The sequence below is a fragment of the Sciurus carolinensis genome, chromosome 1 (genome assembly GCF_902686445.1).
Source record: "Sciurus carolinensis chromosome 1, mSciCar1.2, whole genome shotgun sequence".
NCBI lineage: Eukaryota > Metazoa > Chordata > Mammalia > Rodentia > Sciuridae > Sciurus > Sciurus carolinensis.
In genome coordinates, this window is record NC_062213.1 from 153,635,145 (window position 1) to 153,662,683 (window position 27,539).

The following is a 27,539-nucleotide window of genomic DNA, read 5'->3' on the forward strand; positions in this document are numbered from 1 at the left end:
GGGACAGAGATTGTTTTTCACTGGACAGTTCAAGTTTGGTCTTACAGACAGAAATTAATTTGAGTTATTAAGAAGAAAATATTTCCCATATTTCATCTGTGGGATATTCAAATGTTCCCTCTAGGGTTTTTCCAACTGAAACAAACTGACAATAGGCAGATTAATAGGAGAAAAGACAAGCAAATTTATTCACATGCATTTATGCTACGGAGCCACACAAAATATGAAATTCAAAGAAGGGCCTAATGATTGAGGCTTAAATTCCCTCTTCATGGGAGAGAAGGAAATGGAATGAGAGACTATAGACAATTTTAGAGGAGAAATAAATGAGTTTTAGGGAGAATGAATGAGCCCAGAGAACAGACAATGACTGGTAGAAAATTCCTCTAGGCTCCAGGTATGATGTTTGAGTTTCAGTCTTTCCCTGGGATACAAGTTTAATCTTCCTTGGGTAATGAAATTTCAGTAAGAAGATTTGAAGCAATTGCATTCCTCTTTGGCTGTTCTGGCCTTTAGGTAGATAAGGGAAATTTGAACAAACCTCTTCCCTGCATTTGCTACTCCCTAGGTACTCTCAATTTGAAGTCCAAAGTGTCACATTTTGGGGGTATCATTTTCTTGATTCTAAGAAGCACAATTTTTTACATTTAACATCTCTGAAATTAGAGTGTATATTTGATGACATGTCAGAGTTTAATCAATAGCATTTTTTACTGACATATAAAATAGCCATGTTTCATTGGAATCAATGAAATACTGTGTTTTTTATATGATTATAAACTAAGTTTAATTCTTGCTACAATTGAGGGGTACACTCGAGAGTTATAATGGATACTCTGGGTTCTAATCCCATCTTCTTCACTTACTAACTGCCTGATCATACCGTAGCACTCAGATCTCTTGTGCTTAGTATTTGCATTATATTCCTTTTTCTACTCATACGTTTTCAACTATACTGTTTCTTGATATTTTAACTGCATCTACTTTTCTATCTAGTCTAACAATCTTTGTGTTAATTTGTCCAACCCACCATTATTTTTATGGACGTGTTCCTTTTTTCTCTGCATTTTTGGGTGAATCAAGTATATAATTATATTTCTTTTTTTCTGTTATTTATGTCTATTATGTATTTCTATTATCATCTATTACTGTTATTTATTTCTCTTATTTTTTTTTTAACTACATATTCTTTGGCATTTTCTGAAGTGGTTCCTCTAGATCACTGTTAACTCATCATAGTCCACCTTCAAATAACAGTGTTAGGACAGTTGAAACTAAAGAGGAGACCCTGAGGCCATCCAGATATTAGCCTCAATATAAAGTTGTGAACAACACTGGGGCTAGAAGAACAAAGGGGACAAATAGTGCCAACCAAAGCCCTGATGCCAAAGATACTTGGGGAATCTGAGACTATGGTGTGAAAACCTGTTGGGTAGAAGCTAAACCATTGGCAGAGATACCACTCAAAGCAGAGGAGGGCAAACACCCTGGCTTCATCCTCACTCTGGCCCTGTAGGGAAATGTAATTAAAAATCTGCTCCCAACCTAGAAAACCTGTCCACAAAGGCAGAAGAGGAAGTAAACAACTTTATGATTGAATAAGTATTAAACTTGAATGTGCCATGCATCACAGGCATTCTACTAAAGATTGCAAAGACAGAAAGAAATCTAATTCTCTTATATGGCTAGGTGTGTATGATCCATTACATTCATGTTTTTTTTAATAGTGCAGTTTTCTGTTTTTGTTGTTTTATTGGTTATTTTTAGTTATACATGACATTAGAGCCCATATTGATGTAATTATAAAAGCATGGACTATATCCTATTCTAATTCACCTCTCCTTCCCCTTCCCTACCTCCAGTTCCCTTCCCTCTATTGATCTTTCTGCCATTTACCCATAGTTACACATTTTTATTTTGTTGTTTCTTTTTAGTTATACATGATGGTATAATTCATTTTGATATAATTATATGAGCATGGAATATATCTTATTCTAGTTAGCACCCCATTCTATGGATGTATATTATGGTGGGATTCACTTTGGTGTACTCATATATGTACATAGGAAAATTATTTTGCATTTATTCTACTATCTTTCCTATTCCTATTCCCCCTTAATTTCCTTTTGTGTAATCTACTGGATATCTATTCTTCCCATCTCCTCCCTTACTGTAGATTAGTTTCCACATATTTTTACCACAAAATTGCCATGAAACCATGTCTGAGAATCATTCTTAACTGAACTCTTTCATCTGAAAATGTAAGGCTAACTTTAGGAGTAAACCTAAATGTCTAGAGAAGTGCATTTGGCCACTATGTCCTTCTGTGGACCTGATTTGTGACTAAGTCTTGCATCACAAGTCTTGACCACAGTGCAATATATCTAGTGATTTCTGGTATTCAGCTGTAGCCTAACTTTACCTAGCTTTGCCTGAAAGGGGAGGAAAAAAATATCTTTCTTTCTACACTTTTAAGATCGTGGCTGGGGCTACTACAACAAAAGACAGACATGTTAATGAGAGATAAGCATAAGAAATTATTTAATATACATGACACAGGATCCACTATGAGGAAATGAAGTCCGGAAAAAGTGCTTAGACCTGAACATTTTTTATACAATTTTGATGAAGAACAACAGTTATGGGAGAACGTATTAGGATTAAAGTATGAGCTAAGAATAGTAAACTGGGAAAATTTTAGCAAAGACTATTCATTCAGATTCTTCTCAGCATTTCCTCTATCTTTGAAAATAAGCTCTTCCTTTCTTCTGGATATAGGAAGGGCACCTTTCATATGGGAGTCTGATGGCCTGCTTCAGGGAAAAGTCAGAGAATTCTTCCATTTCTCAAATTCTTTCAGCTAAGGTGCAATTAAGTATTGAGTGAACAAGGTACCTGCAGCTAGGCTATTCATCGTCTATTAATTAATCTTACTTCTTGCTAATTAATTTATCAAGTACCTACTATGCACCAAACACTATTACATACTAGAGATGACAAATTCCTCCACTCACAGTATCCACCTTCCCAAGGACAGGAAATCTTCAGATTGTCTGTGTCACACAAACCCAGGGAACACTGTTTATATTTAGAATATATGAATAGAAAACATGACCACCATATCCCTCTCCTGCTCCAATTGTGTAACACAATTAACCCTGCTCAAATTTCTCAATTTTAACATTTAATTCATTTTTAAATAGAAGTTCAGGCAAGTCAAGCATAAGATTATCTTTAACTTGAATAAGACTGAATAACAAGAAACTCATAAGATCCTATAAGATTTTTGGTCTCTTAGATTGCAGCTTTAAATAGGTCGAAGGACAGAGAAGGCAACAAAAGTAGTTTCTATTTGGACACATTCCTACTCAGTGGAATTCAGACCAGAGCCAGTAATTCTAATGGTTCAAGGTGACTCTGAATTGATTGTTCAAAGTATGTTTTGCAAAACACAAAAGAGCTGTTGGTGAAAATCCTTCTGAGGTCAGATAAGTCTGAGAAACACTAAGTTAAATGGGTTTCTTTATTGAAGAAAGTCTGGGAGACACAAATATGCTAGTGAGAAATGTGGTTGTGTAAGAAAAGAGAAAGGTGTGGATTAGACCAACAGAACACTTTCCTCAGGAGGCAGATGTCAGGTGTGGGGAAATTCTCCTTCAGGTGATCCTTCAGCCTTGATCTGTCCATACATACATGGGTGGAAGATGTAATATATGGCAATGAGCAGAACTGGGGTAGGGAGACACAGTGTCCCTCAGGGAAAAGGTAAAATTGGATTTTATGATATTCTGTGAACTGATCTTCGAAAAATAAAAACCAAGACCAGGCATTCAGCTCTCTGAGGGTAGGCATCAGTTCTGCCTCCTCAGTGTTTGTGGTAGTGTCCATCACAAGTTGTTACTCAAAAAGGGTTTGTTGAAATAAACTCAATGCTCAGGTAAGCATACACATCACTGGCTTTGCCACAGTGCGATATGGGTTTATATGACAAGCAACTGCGTTACCTTAATTCATCATAAACATTTTGCCATATTATACCCCTAGCTCTGCATGTGGGGAAAAAAACGTTCTTATCAGCAACACAGAATATAGTATTCCTTCATTCTAATTTCCTCTGAAATTACAATACTAATCAGGAGGAAATCAGCCCTGCTGCTGAGGCTGAGAGGCACTTACAGGTGACCTTTTCAGCATGGAAATTGTTACCCTCTTGGCTGTACCTGCCCTGAAATTTCCCAGCACTGGGAAACAGCTACCAGAAAACAGACATGGGGCAGCGAATGCTGTCCTCACACCCTGGCTGATTGTGGTATAGCAGAGAGCAGCACAGTAAACAATGAATATTACTTTTACCTATCCCTTTTGGAAGAAAAACTAAGCAGCCATGACCTGCTATGGGTCAAAATTTCTAAGCAGTGTTATTTTTCTTCTGGGTTTTAGATGATTTCCAAATTCTAAGAATAAGGACAGGATACCTTCCGGACAGGCTGAAGCTGTGCTATCGGTTTTTGTGATTCTCTCTTAGTGTGTGCCAGCAACAAGTCCAGCATATTAAGTGTTTGGTGAGCCTATTTTTCTTTTCGAAAATGTCAGTGCTGTCGTAATCTATAAGAAGAACCTAACCCCCTAGGGGAGCAATTTGGAGAGAGGCTTAGTCATAAGGACACTTGTATTGATTTCACCTGCCATCCCCTGAGCTCTGCAAGGACCCAGAATTTTCAAAGGAACAGAGCCTTTATTTATTACCTTTATTTTTTACTGAAATCTTTCCATTAACAAGGCTGAGCTAGTTCTTTTATTTTTATTTGCTTGCTATGAAGAAGTAAGAAAAAGTAAGAAAAGTCAATAGTTATGAAGGTTTTGTCACGTCGTTTTGTCCAAGCCTACTCCCTTCTTCTATAGGATTTTAAAGCAAATCCCAGATATCATGTCATTTTCATTCCTGTGTACTTGAATATACATCTCTAAAAACATGACCAAAGTAACAAAGTAAAACAGCATAATTCATATGGGTAATTACATTTGAAAATTATAAATTCTCCAGTTGTCTTTTTGATGGTCTTTTTTATTCAAATTGGGTCCTTAAAATAGGGTCACACATTAAATTTTCTGGTGCCCAGTACAGCTTCTGTCAAGTTCAACTCTTATCTGGCTCCTAAACCCATGAGATTTCTTCTGTATCTTGCTTCTTTCCCTAATTTGTCTACACCTTTTTTTCTTTTTTCAAAATGAACAAGAGGAGCAATCTTACAATTATTCCTAACAGGAGTCAAAATACGTTTTTATTCCCAAAGTTCTGTGCTGTGATACGTAATAAAAAGTAGAGAGAAGGAACAAATGATGATACAAGGAAACCAATATGGCAGTTTTAAGGACACCCGTAGGCGAAGAAGCACCAACCTGTTTCCCAAGGTGGGCCGCAGGGAGCTGGGGGCAAGGTGTAACTGCTGCATGATTCTGCCTTTCTGTTGGCCTACAGTATTCATTTCCTGTTGTTTGCTGTATCAGATTATCACAAACTGGAGCTAAAAACAATACTGATGTATTATCAGACAGTTTTGGAGGTCTGAAGTCTGAAACAGGGTCCTATGGGCTGATATCAAGGCATTGGCAGGACTGTTCCCTCTGGAGACTCTAGGGGAGAATTCATTTCCTTGATTTCTCCAGACTCTAGAAGTCTTCTGCACTCTTTGACTCACGGTCCTTTCCACCATCTCCATGTGTCTCTGCTTCTGTCATGACCTCCTTTTTTAACTCTGATCTTCCTCCCTCGTTTTTATTAAGACCCTTGAACCCATCCTGATACTTCAAGATGAATTTCCTGAATCAAAATTTTTAAATTAATTGCACCTTCAAAATCTCTTTTTCCGTATAAGATAACATACTCATAGGTCTAAGGAATTAGGCCATGGACATCTTTGAGGGGTCATTTTTCAGTGTATCATGCTTACTAAAGATTGTCTAGTGAACAGTCGAACTAGGAGAGAAAGTACTATGGAAGTTACTAAAGCAGTTTGTGATTCTCAGCATTTTAAAACTTTTAGAAAAAGAAATTGGGAGTGTAAGCACTGATAAACCAGTTGAATAATGGTCCTCTATATAATGAAGTGTACAATATGTATAGGGGAGCCAATCGGAGCTGATGATTATTACTCTGAATAATGAACATCTCCAGGCATAAGATGTATGACTCTTATTATGCTAATGTTTAGGAGCTTAAAAGCAGAGCATGAATAATAATCATGATTCACTCCTTTATGTGCGATATGAAAGAGGCAATAAAACACTACTATTGTTAAGCACAGGACTTGAGTTCTTTCTCTACCTCTTATAACAAAAGTAATCTGAGGTAAGCAAGGGATACTTTCTCATCTGGAAAGATGAAATAATAACTTCCTTGTATGGTTGTTCAGAGCATAAATGGAGGTAGGGCTGGGGGTGGTTGTTCAAGAGCACTTTGTCATGTGCCCCTTAATTAGACTACCCACGAATGAGCCACTATTCACTGTTACGTGGTCCCCTCTCCTTCCAGACTCTGAAGAATTGCCCTTTTGCAGGCCCCTTGATGTTAAAAGGAGGCATGTAACTTGCTTTAGCCAACACAGCGTAACTGAAGACTCTGCAGCCAGTCTCCCTCAGCCTGCCATGGTCATTGTAGGAGTAAGCCTTGAAATAAAATGTCACTGTGCGAAATGCCTGAAATCCTGAGCCTACAGACAGAGGACAGGCTCACTAAAAAGCAGCCCTGGATCAAAGCAGAAGACACATGAGCAATAAATACACCATTGCTTAAAACCACTAAAATTCTAAAATTTTTCATCCTGTAGAATTAAATAACTTACTCAAACTTACTATTTCAGAGACAAACTTTAAAGTTGGGGAAAACTGTCTTCTGGGATTTTGATATTAAATGCCTCAAAGCTTCATGGCTTTCAGGGTATTGTAGCATTATTAAGAATGGTTGTGTTGTTGCACAAAGCTTCTTGTACTCAAAACACCATGTTAAGCACTTGAGGTTCTTTGTGCTATGCCTTTATTGTTCACGCAGGTATCTGCAGTGCCAAGAGGGACACACACACAGTGGGTACTTAATAACTTTTGATGAATTAATGTGTTTCTGCTTCCTATCAGGAAGGTATTTTGACACTAACAAAGAAAACTAGAGTTTGAGTGGTGATGGATAGAAAGCGATGGTGTGTGAGCGTGTAATGTGCTTCACATAAGCATTTGTTTGCTTTCATTCTTTCTCCTCGGTGTTAGCTGTCTTCCTTACCCAATGCATTGAGTAGCCTGAGTAGACTGACTCCTTCTACCTCTGCTGGTTTGCTGAGATGCTTTAAGGCTATCATTACAGAGGCAACGTGAACAAGCAAACAGTGACAGTTCTCTTTAGAAAGTCTCTTTTTAAAATTAAGAAATATACCCTAAAATGCAAAAGATTATGTATGCGTATTGGTCTAGTTTAGAGTAAAGGGGGAAACATATGCCACATGCCCTCCCAGAGTTTCATCAATAGAAATTCTAGTACCTCTGAAGTTCTCCGGCTGCACCACCTGATCACCCTCTCCTTCTCCATCCACAGGCAGTAAAACCTGCTGAACTTTATGGTAATCATTTCCTTTCACCCTTAACTTGTACTTCCTATTGTACTTTCTAGATGATATATTTTTGCCTATAATATACCTAAAATCATTCTATCTGTATTCTTCCATAATTCTATTTTGCTTAATATATTTTTGAGATTTATCCATATTGATACATGTTCATTTTCACTGCTGTGTAAGATGCTATATGAATTTATAGGGAAAAAAGCATCCATTCCATTTTTGATGGACATTTGGGCACTTCCTTATTTGTTTCTCTAATGAGTAATTGTGTTATGGCTATTCTCGTACATGTGCAGGATCCTTTTTTCTAGGTATTGTCTTAGTTAGGCTTGAGTTTAGCCCTGAGTGGCAGAAACACCTGGAATTCTGTTTGGCTAGATCAGAAATTCAAAGGCCAGTCCTTCATTAACAATGGAGTCGTCAAGTACCTCACACGTGCAAAGCACTAACAAAGACAACATTACAAACGCTTAGAACAAGCTCACTCACAGACACAGGACAATGCGGTTGAACTGCCATTGAGATAGGTACAGGAGGTAATCTGCCACAATATGTGCAAGGAGCACTTGTGAGGCACAGGGTGTACCTCTCCAGGAAACAAGCCCAAATGTAGGTCTCACATTTAATTTTCCCAAAATATGATGGGAAGTCTTCTTTTGATGTAGCACCCAAGCTGAGGGTTTTTCTTTTCTACTGTAGTTATACTTCTACCAGCACTATTGCCGTTCCCCTTGCCTAGAAAATTACATGTGAACCAACACAATCTGACCATCATGTAGACATGGTTCTCCCCCACCTCACCCTTAATGAATGCTGTGTAAGCTAAACACTATTACAAAAATACACATGCAGCATGATTTTTTTATGTATGTACTCATGGTTTTCCACAGTTGACTACCCAACCCTTAAATGCAAACCCTTGTTGGATAAAACTCAGCATCCCCAATCCTCTATCCCTATCACACTATTTGATCACTGCTCACTGACTAAACTTTGCCTGAACAGTCAAGTAACAGCATGATGCCCATCTACCCACACCAGGTTTGAACTTGTAACCTTATTCTAATTAGGCCTCAGCTTTAGGCAGCTGAGTGAACCAGTGACAACCAACAGGGAAGCTAAAACAAGGAAAGCGGTTGCCATTCAATAAACAAGCACTTGCCAAAAACGAATGCACAAAGCATTCTCTGTGTGAACACCAAAGTGGACCCTCAGGGCCCCCAAATGGGATATCCTCTCTATTAATATTATAAAACAAATCATGGGATGATATAAAGTGCTGTACAACCTGGTAATCAGTAGCAGTTGCTGCTTTTGGAGTCCCCAGAGTTGCTTGTGCAGGCTCCACAATGTGGTTTTGTGACATGCTGAACCATCTATTATGCTTAACTAGACAGGACTCCTCTCTGCATGCACACACACACACACACACACACACACACACACACATACACAAACATGTATACACCACATCTTAGATGGAATCGTAGCACACCATTGTATTAAACTTCATCAACCTAAAATAATCTAAAGATAGGAAGTCAGGAAACAGCAAGGCATTTGGCAAGCCTTTTCTCTAGGTGGCCAAATTTCTTATCTTGGGTGTCCTTTACTTCATTTAGGAGATACAGCCTGTTGAATTCCTCGTTTTTAGTTTTTCTGGGTCCAACAGACCATCACAGTGTTGGGGACACATTGTCAACTGAGTCCTGTCTTCTCTTGCTTTTATTGGAACCCAGGAGTTCCAGGGTAGACTTTGATGAGAGGAAATGGAGATTTCCTTAGCCAGGTATCATCCTTAGTGTCCTGAATTTGTCTCCTACCTACCCCGACCCAGAATATCCTTCACTACCCCACAGAAGTGGCAGGGGAATCACTTCCTATTTCTTCTGAAGATATTCACAGTTTATCAATACACAGATCTTCATTTCCTGCTTAATCCACCCCCATAAGACCCCTGCATGGCAAAAGCCAACTGCTGATGTACCTCATACAACTGGACACTCAACAATCATATGTTTAATTGAAATGGAAAACAGTAGGCTTGCTTAAAGTCCTACAGCAGCTTTGGGGATACTGAGAAATTACTCAGAAATTCCAACTGGGGAACTATGGAAGACCTACCAGAGAAGGTGGTATCTAAACCAGACCTCAGAGGATGGAGTCCAACTTAGTAGACAAGTAAGGGGATCAGGCATTCTGACTGATGGAATAGCATGAGTAAAAGCATGTTCAGGGAACACTGAAGAATTTGATAGCACAGATCATATGAACTGATGAGAGGCAAATCTGAATGAATGGACTAGAGTTAGATCATGGAGATGCTTGGATGCCAGGTTAAGAATCTGGATATGCCCCGTGGCTCAGGAAGCTGAGGCAGGAGGATTGCAAATTCAAAGCTAGCCTCAGTAACTTAGTAAGACCCTAAGCAACTTAGTGAGATTTTGTCTCAAAATAAAAAATAAAAAGGGCTGGGGATGTGACTCAGTGGCTAAGGACCTCCTGGGTTCAATCCCCAGTACCCCCCACACACACAAAAAAAAAAGAATTTGGATATGATTCTGCTGGTGGTTGGAAGCCAATAAAACTTTTTGTGAAAAGAACTTCACCTGTCCTTTAGAAAGTCAGATATACACACTAGGGGGACAGTTAGAAGCCTACATTAGCAGTCCAGATGAAAGGTAGTGGATCCACAGAGAGTCACAGTAGGAGTGACAAAAAGGGGACCACATTAGCAAGCCACTGGGGAAGTTCGTACTTCTTATTATTAAACTGAGTTGGTTTAGGGGCTGGTATTGTGGCTCAGTGGTAGAGCACTTGCCTAGCATGTGTGAGGCACTGGGTTTGATTCTCAGTACCACATATAAATAAATAAAGGTCCATCAACAACTAAAAATTGTTTTTAAAAAATTAAAAAATTGAGTTGATTTAGATGAACCAAAGATAACTAGAAAAGATTGTCCACATCCCCCCCACCTTTTTTTTTTTTTTTTTTTTTTTGATCATCCATATTTTTATCTAGGGGACAGGGAAGAAGTCCTATTAAATAAATATACAGAAACATGGAAGACACAAACAAAATAGATTTGTAGCAAAATTGCATGAATCATGCACTTTCAGCATACTGGTTACTTTAGGATCTTTCTCCTACATTCACTATGAAAACCAGTGTTATTCTTAAGTTCAGATGAGCATCCTCAGTAGGTGGGAACTGCTCCATTTCCAAGTCCATGTCATATTCGAGACAAATCATTTTGAATGGTCTTTCATGCTGAAGGGACACTGACATATATATTAGAAAGGACTTGGGAGCCAGACAGACCTGGGTTGGAATAGATTTAATGCAAAATTGCATGAGTCATTCACTTTTGACATACTGGTTACTCTAAGATCTTTCTCATGCATTCACTATGAAAACCAGCATTATCTCTAAGGACAGATCAGCATCCTCAGTAGATGAGAACAACTCCATTTATTCATTCAACAAATACTTATTGATCACTTACCATATACTAAGTACTGTGTGCATAGTGAACGAGGCAGTCCTTGCCCTCAAGTTGTTTTGTCATCTGGGAGATGCAGGAAGTCTCACAAAAGAGGCTATTTCCAGTGACAGAGATGTCAATTATGATGGAGGCCAGCACATGGTGCCCCTAGAACAGAGGAGATAGTTAACTGAATCCCAGAGGAATAAAGAGACACTGGCAGAAAGGTGGGAGGGCAAAGAAGGGAAGGACATTCAATAAAGAAGATTCAGAATAAAAGCCTCAAGGTGAGAGAGGGCTTGGTGTTTTTGAAGGAAGCATGACCCCCTTCTGATGGGAGGTGAGGATGGTGAGGTCAATGGTGTGTGAAGACTGCAGCTTCCCAAACCATCCCAGGGAGCTGGGATTATGTCCCAGGGAAGTGGGAGCCACTCAAACCCTATAAGCCAGGAAGCAAGAGTCTTGTGTTTTACAAAGCTTACTGGCTGCAGAGAAGAGGGTGGCTAAGAGGAAGGTGAGGCTGTAGCATGGCTGTGTACCATCCATCATGGGCTGTCTCTTCTGCCTCCTCCTTCAAGACTCAGCTCCGCTACCCCTTCCTCTGTGTTTCCCCATCCATCACAGTTAACTGCTCCTTCTTCAGCATTTCCACCCTCCAGTTGCATATACCTTTATTTCCCTTAGTAAGTCCAGCTCTAAAACACTTCCTGGGGTCCTGAAATCAGGAGGTCACCCTTGGTGAATTATGAAATGTTGTGCAAATGTTTGCAATGTGATGGCAGAAGAAATGAGGTTGTTTTTTTTTTTTTTTTTTTTTTTTTTTTTTTTTTCCCTTCCCAGCTAGATCGAAAGTTCTCTGAAAACAGTTGTGTACTAAATCTTCCAAGGACATGTCTCATTTTAGATAAATCCTTATTTCAAATGATCTTTCATACTTTGAAGGGGTACTGACATATCTATTAGAAAAGACTTTAGAACCAGACAGACGTGGGTTGGTACCCACAGCTTCTGACTCAGTTAAGTAGTTTTGAGTTGTTTTCCTGAGCTTTGTCTGTATCTATAAATAGAAATAAAAATAACTACCCCACAAGGTTGTTGTGAGGATCAGAAGTAACCTATAGAAAGTGCCTGGCATGGTACCTGGTAAAAAATAGACCCTAAGTAGTAAAGACTCTTATCGTCTCCATTTGTGTACACATGCTGGTGAAACTGAGTCTCAATTTAGTAAATGATATTCTTAAGAAACTAATAGATGAATAATAAAAGCTGGAATAAAAAATTCTTTGCTCAGATAAAATTCAAGGAACATATCTCAGAAAAATCAAGTTCCTTATAGAGAGAGTATACTCAGATAGAATTTTCTGTAATGAATTTTAGGCCAAAGATTTTCCATTTTATCTGCTATTCCCTACCTATCCTTCTGTCTGTCCATCCATCCATCATTAATTCAGTCAACAAAAATTTTTGAGTGCCTATTACAAGCCAGACATTGTACAAGGTACTGTGACAAATAGAACTATGAGTCAGTCACAGATCCTACTGTTAAAGAATTTATAATGCACTAGAGATACCTGCTATGGAGTTGTGTAATTCTAAATAGAGACAGAAAGTGATACGCACTTTGAGAGAATCAGGACATCCTGAGGAGGTCTGATGCAGGAAGAATAACAGTTGGGAGACAACAGGAGTGATTTTCATGGGAGGAGGCCATTGTATAAGAACTCTGTGTGTAGACAGAAGTCTTTTGAAATTGATTAGACAAAAGAATTACCCAAGAGTAATCTGAAATGAAGGGGAAAAAGAGAGTGAATGCATCTAAGACTGATCAGAAATGGTGAAATGACCTTTTTAAAAGAGTGTACGAAGATTTTTAAGTTTTGAACCAAAGGGAGAGAGCTTAAAAAGTAGCCAGTAACATCTAGGTGGTAAAGAGAAATGTGCTTCTAAATTCAGGGAACATTTCCTGCTCAGTCTGAATGCTTGGAGCATCTCATGGGCAAGGATAACATAAAAGCTTGATACAGCTGCTTCCAGAATAGGTTTGGAGAGAATCTAAATCAACATATATAGTAGAGTTAGAACAGCTAAGGAAATTGGAAAGCTGAGCTTTTGGAAGTAGGTCCAACTGTTAGGAGTATTAGGGTGGCAGTTATTGCAAGCAAAGTGACTACGTTCTAGAAACTGAGATGGTCCGGAGATCCTCAGTGTTTAACCATAGTCTGCATATTTAATATAAAATATGGGTGTTACTGAGCATTTCCTGTTAAATCTATATTTTACCATGATGGTTATTTGCCCCATATGTTCAATATTTTCTATTATGGAAGGAACATGCCAATAAGGAATTATCCCATGAAACTAATTTCTTCATGGAATTAATTAAAAACTGTTATGATTAAGGTAGTGCATACCTATTATCCCACCAAATGTTCTGAGTCATGCTATTTCAGGAGTTAGGTGAGATCAATTCTAAAAGATCAAATGATAATACTTTCAACCATTCAATTCAACCAAAGAGTTTGGGTGCAGGAAGCACATGTGGCTAAATCTGTTTTTTTCCCTGGACAACCTGTGAAGGGAGAAACCATATCTTAATCCTCTGTATATTATACCCAGAAGATACATATGTTTATCTGAACACCTATATATAGCTTCCCCTATTGCACCTCCAACAGTCATCACGGTCCTTCAGAGAACCTAGCTGGTGGAGCTGATTCGATGGTGTAGACAGTAAATGCCACAGGAATTCACTCCCCAGGTAGGTCCCCAACACTACTGCTTTAGATATGGTAATACTTGCACTAGAAGAGAGCAACAGAGGATGCTTCCTAGTCCTTAGAGTCCACTTCAATGGCAACCCAGGGAAATGGAGTTGGAGATGAGAGCCTTGGAGGTCAGAGGAAGAAAAGTAGACCTTGCAAAGTATCATGAAGGCATTGTACCTATGCACAGAAATGGGAATTCAAGCATGTGAGATGCCCTAATGGACAGGAGGAGAAGAAATGCAGGAAAAAAGGACCAAGTCCCTGGGTCAAACCTCTTTAAGGGTAGGAGTAGAAGAGAAGTCAATTCAGTCCAATTCAAAAGATGTGATGGGGTAAAGCTTCATCCAAGTCAGAGCAGTGCCTTGGTTGAAAATGAAGCAGGTTTCTGCAAGATAGTGTCAAGGAGGAAAGTAGATAGGTTTTTTTTTTTTTTTTTTTTTTTTTTCCTTTCTTGTAAAGGTTAAGTTGAAGAAGAAAAAGAAGGAGGAGGAGGAGGAGGAGAAAGAGGAAGAGGAGGAGGAGGAAGAAGAGGAGGAGGAAGAGGAGGAGGAGAGGAGGAGGGGGAAGATAATTAGAGGAAGCATCTAGAAAGAAAAAGAAGTGAACAGGCCTTCAGTAAGGTGCAGCACACGTCCTTGAGTCTGTGTCTCTCTGCTTCCTCCCCTTTTCCCCAAGCTTTGATTCTCCACCAGACGCCTAAATGTAATTCCTTTTTTGGGGTAGTGCGCTTACCAGGTCTGAAATAAGCCCCTCTCCCACCCTCTGCCATTGACTCATTAGTGTGTTAAGGTAAAATAAATGTACTGAAACACATTTTTCTTGTGGTTGTCAGTTAAATTCTTTCAGGGCTAAATGTACATTCACTTAAGATACTGAGAAACCTCTACATACCCGTGACAAGAATTCGTCTGAAACAGTATGTGATGCTCCTTCACTCTTCTCCTCTCCCCTCTAATGTCCCACCCACATCTATCAGGGCCTGGGGTCTTCCCTGAAGGGAAGATGTGTTTCCTTTGAGAAGTGACCGAGTAGTCAGCAAGCATCATGACTAAGCCTGATAGCTGAGGTGTGCACATCACCCATGAGGACTCTCCACCTCAGGGACTTGAGAAAGCACCTGGATTCTGTCATCCTGATATAGAAAAGCAAACTTTAGTGATCATCTTGGTTGTACAGAGAAGGAAGAGAATGATAGACAGGACTTCCCAAAAGCTAGGACAGAAGTCTCAGATCTTCTACCACAATGGCAGAGCAGGGGCAGATGACATCCTGGCTAACAGGCACTGATTATAATCTGCTCTTTGTTGCTAAAGAGGACAAAAATAGTACCACTGACATTTGTTTGAGCACTTACTATAGGACAGTCACTGAATGCTACATATATGTTTGTTCATTTAAAACAACTTTATGACTTAGATACTATCCTCAAGTCAATTTCGTCCAAAAGAGAAAAAAAGCAATTAAATAATAACAGATAAAGCAGTCCACTCTGACCACCATACACTAGCCCCCTGGGGTTCAGATTTTTCTCTTTGCATTTACAAATAGGCATTTGATGGCTCTCTAGATTCTGCCCAGTTTTTCCCTGGTATACACAGCATGACGCTGACCATATCTGCACCTGCCTTCCCGTGAACGTGCAAGTCATTCATCAGAAGAGACGACAAGAATTGGAATTGATGGGAGGAAGGCAATTTGAATTTAAAAAGTTTTATTAGATGTTCCAAATTGTCCTCCAAAAAGGCTTTTTCGATTTATATCGTCACCAACAGTGTGCAAGGTGTAGGTCTTTTGCTACTCCTCAGGAAAACCTGCTGTTATCAATCTTCTTACATTTTGTGTCAATCTCCTGTGTGAAAAATGATGTCCTGTTATTATTTTAGTTGATTTTCCCCTGATTACTAGTGAGGCTGAGCGTGTTTTTGAATCTTTTAACACTGGCTATTTTTCTTTCTTCTCTGAATTACCTCGCCAGCTCTCATTTATTTTTATTTGGGGCTATTTGTCCTTGGCTGGTTGATTTATAAGACTTCTTTACATATTCCACATTCGTGATTTGTTTGGTATGCTGTGGATATTTCCTCCTACTCTGTAATTTCTTTTAGTTTTAGTCTATGGGATCTTCTTCCATTTCATTTTAACGTGTTTATCATTTCCTTACTTGCTTTTGCATTTTATCTTCTGCTGTATTTTATACTTTCATGGTTTTGTTTTTCCATTTGATTCTTTAAGACATCTGAAACGTATTAAACATGTGTGCCAAGCTCTTTCCTCTTACCTATAGACACAAAATATGATGAAGAGAACACTAGTTATAGAGCTGAACCCCAAAACAAGACCGTTGAATGGAAATGACTGTCCTTCCATCTGAGAGTATGCTGGGAGATGCTAGCAGTCTGTATCCTTGGCTGTGTATGTACAGCACCCAGACAGCTCAGAGAGGTCAAATTATTTTCAATGTTTTTCAAGGTGAACACTGAAACCAGTGCACATTAGTACTCCGAGATATTAGTAGGATATTAATAATTACCACATGTCACTGTAAGTGGGAGAAACATGGTTAAACAATTTTAATGGACTTTGGTGGGTAGGAACAGCTCAATTAGGGAACATCTACTTTGCTCATAGGCTACAAATGGTCTTCAGATGGAAGTTTACATAATATTGAAAAATCTAAGGGATGATTTAGTTCAGAGCCAACATTCTCAAACGTGGCTACATTTTGATATGTCCAAGGAGCATAGGAGAAAAGGGGTGGGGTGGGCATTGATTCAAGTCTCTCCGCTCCAGGAATTGAATTTAATTACTCCAAGGTGTGGTTTGGGCATGGGGATTTTTAAAAAATCCCCCAGGGATCCTAATGTGCAGCCCAGGTGGAGGACCACTGATGAGTCCAATAGCTTTGTTTAGACAGGAAGACAAACATCTAAAAGGCGGTGAAGCATCAAGGCCAGTTTGGGGAACAGTGGGGACCAGATGCAGATGTCCAGAATCCCAGGCCTAGCCTTTCCCTTCACACTTTGCTGACTTCCTGTGACCCATCATGAGGTTGTAGGGTTCAACCTGGAGCACGCATTGCAGGCACTGGTTTTGGCAAAGAAGGTCCACACTCATGATAGGGGAAATATATTCCAAGGCCCTAAGTGGATGTCGGCAGCTGCAGATAGCACCAAACCCTGGGTATACTCTGCTTCTTCCTATGCATACTTACCAATGATAGCATTTAATTTATAAATTAGGCACAGTAAGAGAATTACAGTGACAATGTGCCATACATTTTAGCAACAATTTTTTTCTCTACTTATTGAGAAGTTTTACTTAAAGGAAGAACTTTGCAAATTCTCTTTGGCAATTCTGAATTGCCAGCATCACTACTCTTGCATTTTAGGGCCATTAGGGAATATAAAGGTGACCTAAACACAAGTTGACTGCATACCACAACAGTCAACTAAGGTGACTTCTGAGTGACAAAAAGTGGGTGCTGTATACTGTGCAGATACACTGAACACAGTGATGATTCCTATGAGGAACATGAAAGGGAGCTGGTTGATTAAGATTTTATCACATTGCTCAAAATGGTACACAATATAACACTTATAATTTTTTATTTCTGGAATTTTCCATTTAATATGTTTCAACCCTGGTAAACTGCAGTAATGGAAGCCTTGAAATTGAAACCTTGGGGATATGACTACTTATCTTGTGCTTGTTGTTTTGAATGTCCTCAGTTTCCTTGTCTGTAAAAGGAACTGATCATATTCCTTTTCCCTCATCTCAGAATTATTTTGAGAATTGAATGAGCTAATACATATGGAAGTGTTTTGGAAAATGAGCATTGTGCAAATGGAAATTAGAGTGGGCAGGTAAAGGCAGGAAAGAGGAATAACACAGTGCTCTGTTCATAAAAGAGGTTTGGGAGATGTTTATTGACAATAATTTATGATGAGAATAAAAAGCAGCTGCTCTTACATAACGGTTTCTTCACAAACACACCTGGAATCCCTGGCTTCACAGGCAGGCTGTCAGCATCACTTCCCTCAGGGAATCCTTGATTACGGTTACCATATTTCCAGCCCCAAGCATTCAGAACATAAATCTCATGTAATTAACATTTACATGCATATGCATGAAAATTTATATACTTTTGCATGCTGTGTTCAATAGCCTCCGAGTTAATAAAGTAGTGCACCCTGCGGTAGTCACGCTGTGGCATCTTTTTCCCTGGTATGGCCCCAATTATAGAGGACAATCGCCAGTCCCAGAGCGACTGGACACAGGGAAGGAGCTGAGAGAAGTGGCAGCCAAGGAGGAAGAATCCCAGCACCCAAGTGCAAGGGCTCATCCCTGACAAGAGCAAAGGAGTGTGGGACCCTGGGGCTCTCCTGGAGAGTCATGAAATAGCCATCTGTTCCTGCAGAGACTTGGAAACCTTTAGGACTTTGAAAAACCAACCTGCTCAGTGCCTGGGGACCAGATCACTGCTGAGCCACAGAAGGAATTTACAGAAGTCTGAAAGAGGCATAAATGATCACCACAGACTATTCCTTTAGCAACCAACTCTCACTGACAGCCCCAGACAGTCTGTGTCATTCATAATTAATTTATGTGTTGGGTGCTGGGGACACAACAGTGAACATATAGACCCCATTCTGGTACCTGCAGAGAACACAGTTGCATGGAAGATACAGATAAAAAGAAAGTCGATAGAAGAATAAGAGAATCACATTTTGCAGTAATATGAAAGAAGCAACCAAGGGGCAAGAAAGTGTGGATGGGTGGGGGAAAGAGGACATATGCTTTAATGAGGTTGGCTGGAGGAAGCCTGGTGAGACTGAAGATAGACTGTGAGGAGGAGTCCAGCAGAAAAGCAGATGTGGGGAATGTGAGGGGGGACCAATTGTACCAGCCACAAGTAGGTGTGATGTCTAGATGCTTGGGCAATGGTCCCAGTAATGTTCAAAATAACTAACTCCTGGCATGGGTGGACTGGGTTTGCAGAATCCAAAGCTTATATGACTTGGGGACTTTATTTAAGAAAACAAAAATTTTAATGTCATCTCACAGGTTTTAAAAAAAATCTGACACAGCCTTATGAACATGGTGCTAGGGTCTTTGAAAGGTGTTATGCAAGTGAGGAACCCTGAAGCTTCATTTTCATAAGCTTCACAATAAATCCACCTTTGAAGACACTTAGATGTGCCAGGGCTTGTGCCAGTCATGAACTCTGCTACTGCTGTCCTGGAGTATCCCAATCCCTGCTAAATCTCAACAATGCAGGAAATGCAAGGTTTCTTGGGGGAGAATACCTCAGAAGAAGTGAGGCAAAAATATTAGGGATAGTGGTGACAATCATTGCTTCCAAATCTAAGTTGCAGAAGCTTCATAAATTTATATTTAATGTATTTTTAAAATATTCAGAAGGAAGGAAAATGATGGAGGCATCGATGGACTAGAGATCTTGTAGAAGTCCTAGAATTTTTCAGGTGGGGGTGCCAGAGAAAATGAGCTGAAAAGATGATGGAATGATAGGAGAGTGGGTGTCTGAGATCTGTATACTAGAAGTGATTCATTTTCTGTTGATGATCAGGTGTAGGAAGTGACCAGGAGGTGGGCGGCAGGTTCAGCATGGAGGAAATGTCACTGGCATGGAAGACTGGTGTGTGGGATGGCTCACCCATGTGAAAACTTCAGCCACAAATAACACCATCACAAGATGGGTTGAAGGCAGACGGTGAGGGTTGTTTTTAATCAAAGAGGAACACTCCCCATTGTGTAAAAATCACCTATAGCTCTCATTTCCTCAGTCACTAGGTGGGCTGTACAGGATCTGGAAAGAGAAACGTATACAGCATCTTATTTTTCTCCCAGTGGGAGATTCTGCTGCTGGTGTTAAAATCACAAGCAGATGCTACTGCAGCTGTCTGGGACTTGTCTGAACCCATGGTTAGTTATAAAGTTATAAATGTTGTACTTTTCCTTTCCTTTCAAATGGCCACAATCTCTACAGACAAATGTGTCATTAAAAGGGAGGGGGGAATGCAAAGTAATAACAAATACTGTCACCAAATCGGTCTTAGGAAGTCTCCAAAGACAGAAACCTCTTCTTGGACCTTCTAGGTTCTTCACCAAGTAGTAGAGTAAGAGAAAGTAGCACACACTTTAGAGCAGAGGTGTGGTGATCTCAGAGAGGTCACTGAGTTGCCTCCTTAGTCAGGGATTTTAACATTTGTAGAGAGACAGTAGTGAAGGAACAGAACCAGAGGCGGAGTCAGGGTGGGGTTATGCAATCATGTCAATCTTCCTTGCACTTGCGCATTGCCCTCATGTGTTCAAATTGTGCTTCTTCCTCCATATCTCACTGGCATCTTAAGTCTCCACCCAGGGGCATGTGTCTTACAATTATAATAAGGCTAGGGTCATTTTTTGGTCTCCAGTCTTTGATGTGTACACTCCCTAAAGGAGTGGTTCCTCCAGATGAGCCATGGTTACCGGTATCTAGAGGTTTTGTTGCCTTTTCAGCTATCAGCAAACTGCGGGCAAGGATGTGGGTGCAAGGACACGGGCTGGTTGCTCAAGAGTTGTTTGTTCTGATTCCAGGGTTTATGGGCCTTTCTCTTTGGAGACTCAGTGCTCTCTTTGTATCCCTCAATTCCTATCTTCAGACTTTACAATATGTAACAGTTTTTGTTTTGTAAAAGCTGTTCACGTTTATTATCTCATTTGAATCTCAGAATGAACCCATAAAACAGCATATCCCCATACAAAACAGAAAGAAATCGTCTCCAAGAAGGGACTCAAAGTCAAGGGTCAAATGTTTTGTTTCATATGTGGAAACGAAGGCATGGGGGTGGGGGGTGTTAAAAAGCAGGGGGAGAAAAGGTCTTGTGAAAATAGAAGGAAGACCAGACCAATGGAGCAGAGGAAGGTTATCCAGAGGGAGGGAGAGTGGAAGGGCATGGGGAAGTACTGGGGAATGAAATCTACCAAATTGTGCCTTGTCCATGTATAAATAACGAGAATGAATCATTTATACACACACACATACAGTGCTTTAAGTAAAATAATAACAATAGAAGGGAGATCAGTAGAGTAAAGCAGCAGATTGGGGGAGAGAAGAGGGGAGGGAAAGGGAAGATATTGGGGAAGGAGATGGATCAAATGAATATTATGTGCATGAATGGTTATGGCATAATGAACCCCATTATTATGTATAGTTATACTGCACCAAGGGGAAGAAAAGTTCTAGAATAGAAAAATGAACTCCAAAGAATTTTTAAAAGAGAGAAATACTGGAGCTGAGGCATCTGTGGCTCTTCGGACTCCTTTTCCAGTGCTCTGTCCACCCTATGACATGCTTCCCTCGTTTCTTTTATGCCACTGTCATCAGCTCAGCTACTTCTCCCAGATTGACTATCTCTAACGTTGCAAGCCTGTTGATCTCAGAACAGAGGGGCAAAGGAGAGGGCCTAGGACTGTGGCATCAAACCCATGGGAATTTGCTTCCTTCCAATGAAGTTTGCTCACTAAGGGGACCTGCTGGTCCTAAAGGTCATGAAACCCACTGAAAAAAAAGACTAAGTTGTTGATGATCCTTGTTAATGGGGCTAAGTAGTAATATGGGTAATCTCTAATTTACCAATTTAATATGTGAAGGTCTGTCCACAGATATGGATGCACATATACTCCAGGCAGTACAAGGAACAAATTCCCAAGCTGCCTTGTCTCTGCATTTGTGCACATAAATGCCATCATCTGGAGTGGCCTTCATGTCATCACTGCTTGTCTTAACCTCATGTCCCAGCTTAACTGCCCAACTCTGAAGTGATCTTGATTTTCCTGTCTAGAGATAAACGTTTTCTCTTCTGAACTCCTTGTTGCCCTCCTCAGACCTCACTGAAGGTACTTTCTATCTTGAGGCAGTGGGAGTTGGAAAATAATCTATATAGAGAGAATACAATACTTTAAGGCCAGAAAATATGTATTATTCATATTTGTGAATCTCCCAGCATGATCATAAACACAGACATGTACAGGCTTTGTCAACAACCTCCAAAGAGGGACTGTTCATTCATCCGGTCCATCAGTCTGCACTCCACATTTTAATTTGAGGCATCTAGAAGCACTGACTATAGAGGTCTTAGCTAAGATAAGGATAGACGGATCGCAATTGTGGAGCTGAGAGGTAAAGTCACAGAGTGAATGAAATCACCCCCGGGACACAGGATTAGCAAGAATTGAAGTGGTCTGGGTCCAAACCGCAGACAAAGAGAGAGAAGACAAAGAGAAACTTCTGAGAAGAAATAAGCAGGATGCAGAAGAAGAACCAGGGTAGAGCAGTCTTAGGAAGGAGTGGTGGACAGTGTCAACCTCTGAAGGGATCAAATGAGAGCTTGCTTAAAAGAGTCTATGGGATTTTATAACAGAAGATGTGATGTTCTTCGCCACAGTAGATTGTGTGAAGTGGTGATCCACAGTACCCTGTTGCCTGTGTCCAGGATGTCCAGGATGTGGACTTGCAGTGCTAAAACCAGGGCAGCTCTGGGCAAGTGAATGAATTGGTCATCCAAAAAAGAATCAAACTCTAGGGTCGAAGAGTGACTGTGAGGGAGGAAGTAGCAGCAGAACTGGAGAGCGTTTGTAGGGCCACAGCAAAATTGAGCCAAAAAAGGGAGGATTCCTATAACAGACTCCCTGCCCTTCATATGTACAGCCCCCTGCTATTATCCTGCACCAGAGAGGTATGTTTGTTACAATCAGTGAACCCACTCTGACACGCCATTACCACTCAAACACCCAGTTTACACTAGGGTTCACTCTTGTACATTCTGCAGGTTTTGACAAATGTATAATGGCAGGTACCCACTATTACAGTGTCATAGAGTAGTTTCACTGCCCTAAAAATGCTTTGTGCTCTCCCTCTCTAACCCCTAGCAGTTTTTGCCTTTTTTTTTTTTTTTTTTTTTAACTTTCTCCATAGTGTTGCCTTTTCTAGAATGTAATATAGATGGAATCATAGTATGGAAACTTTTCATGTGTTTGTGTGTGTGTGTGTGTGTGTATGTGTGTGTGTGTGTGTTTGTGTGTGTGAGAATGGTGATTGAATCGAGGGGAGCTTCCCCACTGAGTTACATTTCCAGCCCTTTTTATTTTTTATCTTTTTATTTTTTTATTTTTTGAGACAGAGTCTCACCCAGGCTGGCCTTGAATTTGCCATCCTCCTGCCTCAGTGTCCTGAGTTACCAGAATTACAGGCACCACCATGCCTGGCTCTGTCTCTTTAATAGCAAGAAAAACAAAACCAGACACCTCCATCAGACCTCTGTTCTCACTTTGCTGGGCAGAACTCAGTCCATAGCCACCCCTGAACAAACCCACTGGGGTTGGTCGTGCGTGTTAAATAATCACAGTTCTGAAGCTAGAGCTTGGCTTCCCCCATGCCTCTGTAAGTAATAGCTGCCAAGACTACCCTTAGGGTTTTCTTGCTTTATCTTCAAGAAACTTGCAGTAATAAACACTTTTGTTCAGTTTGTGCTGCCTTCTCTCTACGAATACTGGTTTAACACCATATGGCTGGTTTTGTCATAGTAGCTGAGAAGATGACCATGAACACAGTGCTCAGGTGACGGGAGCCAGCAGCAGTTCTGCATCCTGCCATCTGAGTGATGTTGCCTGTGGTGCTTGTCTGTTCCTGGGCCCGCATTATTCTAAAGGCTGGAAAACGACTATAATGAAAAGTATAGATATCTATCTATATTTATTTTATTTCAATAGCAAATGCAAAGTTTCTGGATCAGATATCAGCCCAATTATTTACTAAGAGCAATATCATTAGTGGTTCCCCATGCTCCATTTACCCCCTTGTGATGATGTGAGAAGGACAGATGTTCACACTGCTTGCAGAGGGAGGGAGTCTGTCCTACAGGAAGGGACACCTGAATTTTGAAAATGAGAGTTTATGTAAGATGGGCTGCCTGGCTGCCACCCTCCCCACCACAGAGAGGTAGAGAACCTTTGCTCTCTCACATAAACAAGCTCTCTCTGGGCAGAGAAGGGGAAGGTCCCTACCTGTTTACAACCCTTTAAAATGTAAACACATAGCTCCAGGGCAGAGGAACCTCTAATTTGGCTGAGGTTATGAACTGACTTTAACTTCCAAAGCTTGTTTGCCATTTGCTCATAGTTTGCCAGGAATTTTTGCTCGTGAACTTGACATGACATACAGAGCTCCTTCGAACCTGGTCTCAATCAGCATCCCCCTCCCTCTCATTTCCTTCTACATAATCCAAAGTTCCAGCGGGGTATGAAAAATGGTGGAATGAGACAGGCATCATTACCCTATGCACATGTGTGATTACACGAATGGTATGAATCTACATCGTGTACAACCGTAGAAACGAAATGATGTACCCCATTTGTATACAATAAATCAAAATGCAATCTATAAAAAATTTAAAAATAAATAATTTTTTTTAAAAATCAGCATCCCCTGCTCCACAGCTCATTGTTCCCTTTCCCTCTCACACCCTGTCCTCTTCCATATCCCAGGCACCCTGTACTCCACTCTCCTTGAACACCAAGGGCACCTCCATGCCTCTGGGCCTTTATCCACTTTATCTCTCTTCTAAGAATGTCCTTGACTGAAAAAAACAAAACCTAATGGAATTCTTATATTATGCCTTCATGCAGAGCCTTCGTACCCTTCTGTGTAGACCTCCCTGATGCTTTAACTGGAGTCCCACCATGTTCTCTCCACTCTCTAGCAGGTAGCCACACACCTCCTGTCTCCTTCCTGGCAGGCTGGGATTTTGTCGAATTCATGTAGGTCCTCTCAGGGTCAAGCACAGGGCCTGGCTAACAACATAAACTTGTTAAATTGAGCTCAATTCTTTGTGCAAGCTTGAGGAAGAAAAGTCTGAAAAGGGAGTGGGCATGGGCTTCATAGAATAATATTCTCTTGACTCCCCAGAATTTTTAGACATCTCAGATGCCACTGAGCTGGAACCCCTGCCTTCCTGGGGTCCTGTTGCTACTGTCCCTCTCCTTCTCTTCCCTCCCAGTCTCTGGTTTTCCTGCTGCCCCTCCTCCATTTGGCCAGTGACGGTGATGTCTGCCTCCTTCCCCTCTGCCTTGCTGGATGGTACTGAGCAGAGGGAGGAAGGTGACCTTCCCTGGAATTGTCTCCATGGTGACCAGGAATATAGCAGCCAGTCTTCCAGCTGCAGGCAGGAGAATGAAGCAGAGTTTCTGGCCTGCTTTCCTCTCTTTCTGAAGCAAAATTCATGCCTGACATTATGGAAGCAAAGAACTTAGGGCAGGTGGTTCCTCCTCTGGGATGCAGACTATTCCTCTCAGACTTTACCTTTTCCTGTCATCTCTGACAATTGTCCATCTCTCCCCAGAGATGCATTTCCTATGGAGTGAAGCCTGGGTTTACCCAAAAGGCAGAAAGCAAGATTATGAAAACCCTTACACGTCAAACCATCTGTCCTGCTGATGGAATTCATTTGCAAGGGCACCATGAGGAGATACTGAGATAGAGCCTTCTCTTAGCACAGACTCCTGGTCATGGCCTTTTCCCTTTCTGAACATGGTGTGATCATCCCTGTCCTTACCTGGACTGTAACATCTTCCCTCCTTAACCCTTATTTTCTAGCTGCCTGGCCCTGTAGCCCATCCTTCTTGTGGCTTGTAACTGCTGTATTCAGACTGACCAGACCCTCTGGACAGCTTTCAAAACACATCTCCCATCCATCCTTCCTTCCCCCACCTAATCTTGCCAAGATTCCCATCAACATACTCACTTTTAGGGCCCCCAAAGCATAGCATCTACATATGCTGTCTAACATGGTTCCAACTAGCTGTATGTTGTTATTTAAATTTCAATGAATCTAAGTAATATAAAATAAAAAAGTCATACTAATTACATCTCAAGTGCATAAGAGTCATGTGTGGACACAGGCTGCACACTGGTCAGTGTGGGTTTAGAATGGAGTACAGATCCAATTTTGCTATGTCCTTTCCATGTGACCTGGGACATGCCATTTCACCACTTAAATCTCAGTTTTAACAAAAGAAAATGAGGATGCGCATTCAGATGATTTGCTGTGTAAGGGTTTTTGTAATCTTTGCCTCCTACCTTACCTAGGTTGTTCTGAAGATTAAATGAGGTAATTATGTGAAAGTGCTTTATGAACTCTAACAAAATACAAGGAGTCAAATTGTGATTTACAGACTTTCTGTGTGAATTGTATGCAATGTATTTAGAGGCATCTAGATTAGTTCTTTCTCTGATATCATCACAAGAACACTATGATCCTCAGCATCATGTAAATACCCACAGTTCTCAGGGTGAAAACTCAAAAGTACAGAGAAAATTAGGTACACTACCATCCACTTACACTTCCAGTCGCAAGTGAGAATTACTTTTAATAATTAGGTGAGTCTCTAGCACAGGTTTTCTTATATTACAAATAGATTATAATGTCCTATATCACAACTTTGTGTTGAAAAGTATAAAAAAAAAAAGTTTACACATGCTTTAAAAACACTGCACTGGTTTCCTCCCTCCTTGGGGTAGTTTGGTGCTTTGTTTGCCTCATAAAAAATACATGAACATCAAATTTCCCTGGCTTTGTTAGCCCAGAGAGAAAGTAGGACCATGGAACCAAATAGTAATTCCCTGATTGTATCTGTGATTTCTTAGATTAGGGGACTGTAAAAGGACTTGAGCAGACACCTCCACCTATTCACATCACAGGCCTCTGGGCCTCTGTGCTTTTCTGTCACTGTGCTTCTCCTTGCAAGGTTCATAATTGAAGTCCAGATTGAGGCATCTCTCACACACCTACCAATGACTTCCAGGATCACTGGTGCCTATATTGCAGCTCCTGGGAGGTGACCAGGGAGTCTGGTTCTCTGACCAGGCTCCTATGACTATATCCTTTTGCAACGTGATGACACTTGTCATCTAAAAAGCAATTACATTCTTGTTTCCACTTCCCTTTCCAGGTTTTAGGCAGAAATTCCCAGAGGAAAAGACAGAATAAACTGAAGTATGAGTAGGACACCTCTTATTGTATTTCTCGCCCAATAATGATCTTTTTGCTATACTCAAGTATGCCTCCTTCGACAGATTTTCCTCTTAAATTCTTTCCCTTGAAGATCCCTGGACCAATGGACAAGGTCTACATGGACCTATCCCTCCCATTCCACTACGCAAACACGTATCAGTATATTTGCCTATCTAGCTCACATTTTAGAACCCTAAATATAAGTTCATCATGTCTCACCTGACCTAAGTACAGGCCTTCAGCTAAAGCAGATATCACAAGAGCTGAGATGTAGTGCCTTTGGAAGAGTCCACCATTTTTCCCCTCCTGGAGGTGGAGACATTATAGCATACTGTTTAAGAGACTGGACTTCAGAGTTGGGATGTCTGCATTCACATTTCAACTCAACCTTGAACAAGCTTCTTCAACCCCTCGAGTGCCAGTTCTCTTATCAATAACGTGGAGCTATAATAATAAATATCTCATAGTGCTGTGGTGAAGAAATTAGAATTGTTTGTAAGCTGGGTCATAGACCAACTAATTTTAAAGTATTCAAATTATTCAAAGTATGTCTGTCCTCTGGAATTAAATTAGAAATAAATAATAAAGATTACTTGCTTGGAGATTAGATAA